Below are 7,890 nucleotides of genomic sequence, written 5' to 3' on the forward strand. Positions count from 1 at the left end.
TTGCCAGTCAGCATGAGGTAAACAAAGCCCAGGCTCTAACAGCTTCCAGCTCAGCTCAAAAGGAGTTAATGGGCTGGGTGCGGTGGCTCACACCTGTAATCCTAGCACTTTGGGAGGCCGAAGTGAGTGAATCACCTGAGGTCAGGAGTTTGAAACCAGCCTGGCCAACATGATGAAACCCAGTCTCTACTAAAAATACAAAAATTAGCTTGGCATGGTGGCGGGCACCTGTAATCCCAGCTACTCGGGAGGCTGAGGAAGGAGAATCATTTGAAACCAGGAGACGGAGGTTGCAGTGAGCCAAGATTGCACCGTTGTACTCCAGCCTGGGTGACAGAGTGAGGCCCCATCTCTAAAAAAAAAAAAAAAAAGAAGCAGTTAGTGGCTCCTACCATAGCCCTTCAATTGGGAAATGATTTAAGAATGAACATTTACACTGACTCCAAGTATGCCTTTCTGGTCTTCACGCTCATGTTATCATTTGGAAGGAATGGAGATTCCTAACTGCTGCTAAGGGTTCCCATATAAAAATACCACTTGGAAATTTTAAATCTACTAGATGCTGTCCTGCTGTCAAAGGAAGTTGCTGTGAGTCACTGCAGGGGGCATCAGAAAGGAGACTCCACTATAATAAAAGGAAATTTTTTTGCAGGTGCTATACCCAAGGCAGCGGCATTAAGGGAGCCAATCAACTTTGTGGGCATGTTGGTACCCCCTGCCCTGGTGATGACAAAGCCAGAGTACACTAAAGGAGAACAGGAATGAGCTAAAACCCATGGATTAACTTGAAACCCTTCCAGATGGCTAATTAATGAAAATGACAGGCTATATGTACAAAGGCTGATCAATGCAAAGTAGTTAAACATGTGCATGACTCTACTCATTTGGGAAGAGATTCCCTACTTCAATTGATGTCTTGTCTTTTTATAGGAAAAGACTTTCTTAAAACAGTAAAACAAGGGACTTGGGCCTATGAACTATGTGTCCAAAATAACCCAAATAATCAACCTTTATCTCCTCCTTTAGCAAAGCCTGTTTAGCACAGGGGAACATACCCAGGTGAAGATTGGCAAATAGACTACACTCAAATACCCCCATGGGAAGGATTCAAATATTTATTAGTATTCATTGATACCTTTACTTGTTGGATCGAAGCTTTTCCTACTTGGTCTGAAAAGGCAAGTGATATTTCTAAATTTTTATTAAAGGAAATAACCCCTAGGTTTGGGCTGCCTAAAAGCTTACAGAGTGACAATGGCCCATTTTTCACAGCAACAAGAACCCAAAATATATCATTGGCTCTAGGAATTCAGTATCACCTTTATTCAGCATGGAAGCCACAGTTTGCAGGAAAAGTAGAAAGGGCCAATCAAACTTCAAAGAGAACTCTTGCCAAGTTATGCCAGGAAACATCAGAAACCTATTTGTCTCTATTGCCCGTGGCCTTGTTGCTAGTTTTGGCTGCCCCTAAGGGAAACTTGTAGCTCAGCTTTTTCGAAAATATGTATGGAAGTCCTTTCTTAACTGCAGATTTCCTAGTAGATATAAATACTTTTTTTTTTTTTTTTTTTTTTTTGAGACGGAGTCTCACTCTGTCGCCCAGGCTGGAGTGCAATGGCGTGGTCTCAGCTCACTGCAACCTCTGCCTCCCAGGTTCAAGCGATTCTCCAGCCTCAACTCTGGAATAGCTGGGATTACAGGGGTCCACCACCATGACTGGATAATTTTTGTATTTTTAGAAGAGATGGGGTTTCACCATGTTGGCCACGCTGGTCTTGAACTCCTGACCTCCTGATCCACCCCCTTCGGCTTCCCAAAGTGCTGGGATTACAGGCATGAGCCACTGCGCCCAGTAGATACAGATACTTTCAAATTACAGAACTATGTTATTAACTTAGGTTAGTTGCAAAAAGCTCTTGAATATGGAAATCAGAGACTTCCTCCCCCAATTAAGGAAGAAGATCATGTTATAATTCAGCCAGGAAACTGGGTTCTATTAAAAACTTGGAAGGAAGGGTCTCCATTAGATCAACTTTCCCCAAAGTACTTGTACAAAGTACCCTACCAAGTACTCCTTAGTACCCCAACTGCAATTAAACTTCAAGGAATAAGCAGCTGGATTCATTCATCTCAAATTAAACCCATTTCTTATGAAGTCCCACAGGCTGCCGGAACATAAGAGACTGATCTCACTTATTCCTGTGTACCAACCACTGATCTCTGGTGCCTGCTCAGGAGAAACAAGAATGATGAGTAACTTAAAGATGTGGATTAACATCTTAATTCTGCACATGTATTGGAACCAGCTAAGAAGCAATCTCTTTGCCAAATGGGCACAAACTTTAGCCTCCCTACACAACAAAACGGATTGCTGGGTATGCACAGAATTAATGCCTCCTCCACCTCAGGCTGCCCTGGCACATCCTGCCAGCCACTATGAGCATATGGGGAAATTATTATGATTGGGGTAAATGGACAACGCTTTTTCCCTTCTACTGAAAAACAGGGCCCAGCCCTTTCCCTTCCCACCGTGAAACAAAGAAGCCTCTTTTTTGTTTGATCAGAAAATTAAACTCCACTCTGACTTTTGGTTATACTGTACATGATGAATGGATGACAGCTGTATAAGTTCAGGTATTAGGCAGAGTGCCCCTATGCTTTGAAAGACAATAGCAGTGATCACCACACTGAAACCTGTAATATGGAATGGTTACTACCCCAACACTATAATTGCACACTTCTTGTAACTAGCCAAATGTGGATGGGATGGCAAGATGAGTCTTTATGGCTAGGTGCTTATATTTCTCCTTGGGGTTGGTTATGGGCATGTGGGTCACATGGCTGGCCATACATGCCTTATAATTGGACTGGATGATGTACATAGGGTCATCCTCATCTCCCAGGACGTATCCTCACTAGATTATAATCTCTCCCATCTAACTGGGAAACTGTAAGAGCTAATCATAAGTGACAAAAGCAGACTTCTTGGTTGTTTTACCCATTGGCTATCTGTCATGTGTGTCCATATAGAAGACCACCTAAACAGGCTTTGTGAGAGCAACAAGGCTGTTTATTCACTTGGGTACAAGTGGGCTGAGTTCGAAAAGAGAGTCAGCGAAGGGAGATAGGAGAGGGGCAGCTTTATAGGACTGAGGTAGGCAGTGGAATGTTACAGTTAGAGGTGGTTATCTATTGTTAGCAGAGGAGGGGGTCACAAGGTGCATGGTGGGGAGATCATAAGATTTATTGTCCAGAAGAATGTCACAAGGTCGATTGATCAGTTCGGGCAGGGCAGGAACAAGTCATAATGGTGGAATGTTGAGCTCGGTTGGGGAGACCCTAACCCAGCAGCCCTAGAGGAATTAAAGACACACACACAGAAATATAGAGGTGTGAAGTGGGAAATCAGGGGTCTCACAGCCTTCAGAGCTGAGAGCCCTGAACAGAGATTTACCCACATATTTATTAACAGCAAACCAGTCATTAGCATTGTTTCTACAGATATTAAACTAACTAAAAGTATCCCTTATGGGAAACAAAGGGATGGGCCCAATTAAATGAATAGGTTGGGCTAGTTAACTGCAGCAGGAACATGCCCTTAAGACACACATCACTCATGCTATTGTTTGTAGCTTAAGAATGCCTTTAAGCAGTTTTCCACCCTGGGTGGGCCAGGTGTTCCTTGCCCTCATTCCCATAAACCCACAACCTTCCCAGCTTGGGCGTTAGAGCCATTATGGACATGTCATACTGCTGCAGATATTTTGTTTATGGCCAGTTTTGGGGCCAGTTTATGGCCAGGTTTTAGGGGGCTTGCTCCCAACATGTCTCCCTTCTTTGATTTGCAACGAGATAAAAGCAAGGGCAGCTTTGTCATGGTGAGCTACTTTTCACAGGAATCGGGATCCGCATCTGCAGACTATACAAAGACAAACAACACAGATTAAAAGCACCATCATCATGGAAATCACAGAGCTTCCAAGTGTTTTTATCCATTTTAATGGGTTACTAGCTGCTAATTTGTCTGCAGTTCCTTTAAGCACTCCAGTGCCTGGCATTAAGGTCAGGTGTGCCTGGGATGCTTTAAATATTTGTTCTTTTAATTTTGCTATATCCAAAAACAAGTTTGTAGAGTGTCCTTCTAGATGCTTTTTTATTCTTTCCCAAATTTTGATCTTATTAAGAGCATTTAATAGTTTCCACAAATCCTTATGTTAAGCGCTAGAGTGGGCCATATCATTTGAAGTTGAGGTACCACTATATCGCCATGGTTCCAGATAATAGGAACTTTTGCTGTACCATTTCTACCATCTGACCATTTTGTTCAGATCATCTGAACATAGTGTGACCGTCGCATGCAGACTGAGAGGTGCAATTCAAGTTAAACATCCCCTTAGGGGACAAATTAATAATGATCCCATAGGAATCATTGTGCAGCAACTCTGCCTGTTCTGCAATGCAATCTTCCTAAACAAGTATGTTCATTTTCCCCAACTGGTGAGGAGTGGAAAAATACTGAATATCAGAGGTCAGAAAAGTCAGGAAACTCCCCTTAATGCTAAAACAACAAGGTTATCTGGAAAGCCCCTAGCGGGGCAAGCGGCCATTTGTGGTTTGGTCAAAGGGCAGGAACCAATGAACAACTGACTAACGTTTAACTTTAAATGTCAGCCGATTGTAAACCTACAACTGTAAAAATCCCCAGTGACTCTGTAACTTGCTGTAACTTGTTTGTGTCTGACTATAAAAGATGGCTGAACACCGAGCTCGGGGTCTCTCCCTAGGATCTGATACCTAGCTGGAGGGAACCGAGTTCAAACTTGAAATAAAGCGATCCCTGCCGCTTGGCTTTGCCTCTGGACTCTGGTGGTAGCTTTCGGTCATCGCGGGTCTGGGCATTACATCTTGGGGGCTCGTCCGGGATTGCCCCTAAGCCCACCAGACCCCAGGCCAACAGGTCATCGCAAAAGTGAGTAAGCCGGCTCTGTTTATATGTTGTCTGTCTGCCTCTGAATAATCCCGCGGGGTCTGTATATGAGACTGATCTAGTCCTGGCGGATGCGCTATAGGACAGTCAGTGGAGGCCGGTGGGAGACGTCCTCCGGTACTCATCTGGGGCTCTGTATTCCGTGGCCCATCTGCTTCTGGTCGGGTCCTAAGCCCGAGACATGCTAGCAATCAATATATCTTGGTTGTTGGAAGTTATCTGTTGCACGCCCCTTACTAATTTACCTTGATTTACAGGAGCTTCAGAGCCAGTCCTGTACCAGGCACTAACATCCCTTACCACCCATCTTCTATCAGCAGGACTTCCTCAGAATGGGCAACTCCCAGACCACACCACTTTCTCTCCTTGTCAATAATTTTAAAGATGTGAGAGCAAGGGGACATGATCTCAGTATAGAACTTAAAAAGGGAAAATTAATAACCCTCTGCCACTCTGAGTGGCCCACCTTCGGCGTAGGCTGGCCAGCCAAGGGAACTTTTTGCCTCCCCATTATCCTCCAGGTAAAATCAAGGGTTTTCCTGCCAGGTCGTTTGGGACACCCAGATCAGATCCCCTACATTTTAGTCTGGCAAGACCTGGTGGAAAATCCGCCCCCATGGCTAGCTCCCTTTCTGCTGACCTCTGAACCCTGTAAAACCCTAGTCGCGCAACCAACTGGGACCACCAAAAGACCAAAAACTCCAACTGCCCCCTTGCCCCCTGTGTTGCCTGACAGCCAGGACCTCGCAGCCTTGGAACCCCCGCCTTATCCTCCCCCTCCCGGACCCCATGCCCAAGCCCAACCAGCCGCACTCCCAGGAAGCCATGAGGGCCGAGAAGCGACCGCGGCACCAGGAGAAACTGAAAGTGAACATGGCTCGGGAGGGCCGGCAGGGCGAACGCGCGGGCGTGTCCAGTGTGAGGCAACTCCCGAGTTCCCGATTCCACTGTAGCGCTCCCCTTAAGGGAAATAGGACCCCCCGATGACACATGTAACCCTAGACTCCAGTATTGGCCATTCTCTACCAGTGACCTGTACAACTGGAAGACTCAGAATGCCCGGTTCTCTGATAACCCCAAGGACCTAACAGCCCTTCTAGATAGTGTCATGTTCACTCATCAGCCCACCTGGGATGACTGCCAACAGCTCCTCCGCATTCTGTTCACAACAGAGGAAAGGGAGAGAATCCAAGTAGAGGCTAGAAAGTTGGTTCCTGGAGATGACGGTCAACCGACTGCAAACCCCGACCTCATTAATGCAGCATTTCCCTTGACCAGGCCAACGTGGGACTACAATACAGCAGAAGGTAGGAGAAAGCTACTCGTTTATCGCCAGACTCTAATGGCGGGTCTCCAGGCTGCAGCTCGCAAGCCCACTAATTTGGCTAAGGTATATTCTGTTTTACAGGGAAAAACAGAAAGTCCCGCTGTTTAGCTAGAAAGACTAATGGAAGCCTTTAGACAGTATACACCTATAGATCCAGAGGCATCTGAAAATCAGGCAGCAGTCGTTATGTCCTTTGTCAACCAGGCGGCCCCAGATATTAAAAAAAAGCTACAAAAATTAGAAGATTTGGAGGGAAAACAGGTCCAGGACCTCCTTCGCATAGCACAGAGAGTTTTCAACAACAGAGACACTCCAGAGGAAAGACAAATTAGGGCCACTGAGAAAATGACCAAAGTCCTGGCGGCGGCGGTCGTCCAAAAAGAACAACCACGGCCAGGAAGCACCCAATCCACGCATGCCCCTAGGTGCAATCTGAGTAAAGACCAATGTGCATACTGTAAAGAAATTGGTCACTGGATAAAAGACTGCCCCAAAAAGAAACAGCGCCAGCCAGGCCAAGGACAATGGCAGCCCAAATCTATGCCGATACTAGTTACCCAAGATACAGACTAGGGGAGATGGGGTTCAGATCCCTTCCCCGAACCTAGGGTAACTTTACAAGTGGAGGGGTCCCCGGTCCAGTTCCTGGTCGATACCAGGGCACAACATTCGGTCTTAGTCAAGCCCTATGGAAAGTTATCTTCCAACTCCTCCTGGGTTCAAGGGGCCACAGGAACCAAGAAATATCCATGGACAACCCAGAGAGCAGTAAACTTGGGAACCGGGAAAGTGTCCCATAGCTTCCTGGTCATCCCTGACAGCCCTTGTCCCCTGTTGGGGAGAGATCTGTTAACTAAAATGGGGGCACAAATCCATTTTCAACCAGAAGGGCCCAAAGTGACTGACTCCCAAAACAGGCCACTATCTGTTCTTACCGTAACTCTAGAGGATGAGTACCAGCTTCACCAGGAGTTAACGCCTCCTAACCAAAATATAGACTCCTGGCTCCAGAACTTCCCAGAGGCTTGGGCAGAAACAGGAGGGCTAGGGCTAGCAAAGCACCGTCCCACCATTTTTGTTGAGCTTAAGCCCGGGATGGACCCTGTTCGCATGCGCCAATACCCAATGGCCCTGGAAGCCAAAGAGGGAATTATACCACACATCCGCCGACTCCTAGATCATGGAGTCCTACGCCCCTGCCACTCACCATGGAACACTCTGCTGCTACCAATACAAAAACCCAACAGTAAAGAATATAGGCCGGTGGCCGGGCGCGGTGGCTCAAGCCTGTAATCCCAGCACTTTGGGAGGCCGAGACGGGCGGATCACGAGGTCAGGAGATCGAGACCATCCTGGCTAACATGGTGAAACCCCGTCTCTACTAAAAAATACAAAAAATTAGCCGGGCGAGGTGCGGGCGCCTGTAGTCCCAGCTACTGGGAGGCTGAGGCAGGAGAATGGCGTGAACCTGGGAGGCGGAGCTTGCAGTGAGCTGAGATCTGGCCACTGCACTCCAGCCTGGGCAACAGAGCGAGACTCCGTCTCAAAAAAAAAAAAAAAAAGAATATAGGCCGGT

At 46.7% G+C, this 7,890-nt stretch overlaps 1 long non-coding RNA gene across 1 annotated transcript; it reads left to right on the forward strand.

The window, feature by feature from the left end:
- Positions 1 to 4,873: 4,873 nt before the first annotated feature.
- LOC117074365 lies at positions 4,874 to 6,157 on the forward strand. The gene is made up of 3 exons (XR_004433570.1): positions 4,874 to 4,969; positions 5,308 to 5,508; positions 6,111 to 6,157. It is a non-coding gene; the product is annotated as an uncharacterized LOC117074365 (long non-coding RNA).
- The last annotated feature ends 1,733 nt before the right edge of the window (positions 6,158 to 7,890 follow it).

Source organism: Trachypithecus francoisi, unplaced genomic scaffold (genome assembly GCF_009764315.1).
Source record: "Trachypithecus francoisi isolate TF-2019V2 unplaced genomic scaffold, Tfra_2.0 Lachesis_group5, whole genome shotgun sequence".
Classification (NCBI taxonomy): domain Eukaryota; kingdom Metazoa; phylum Chordata; class Mammalia; order Primates; family Cercopithecidae; genus Trachypithecus; species Trachypithecus francoisi.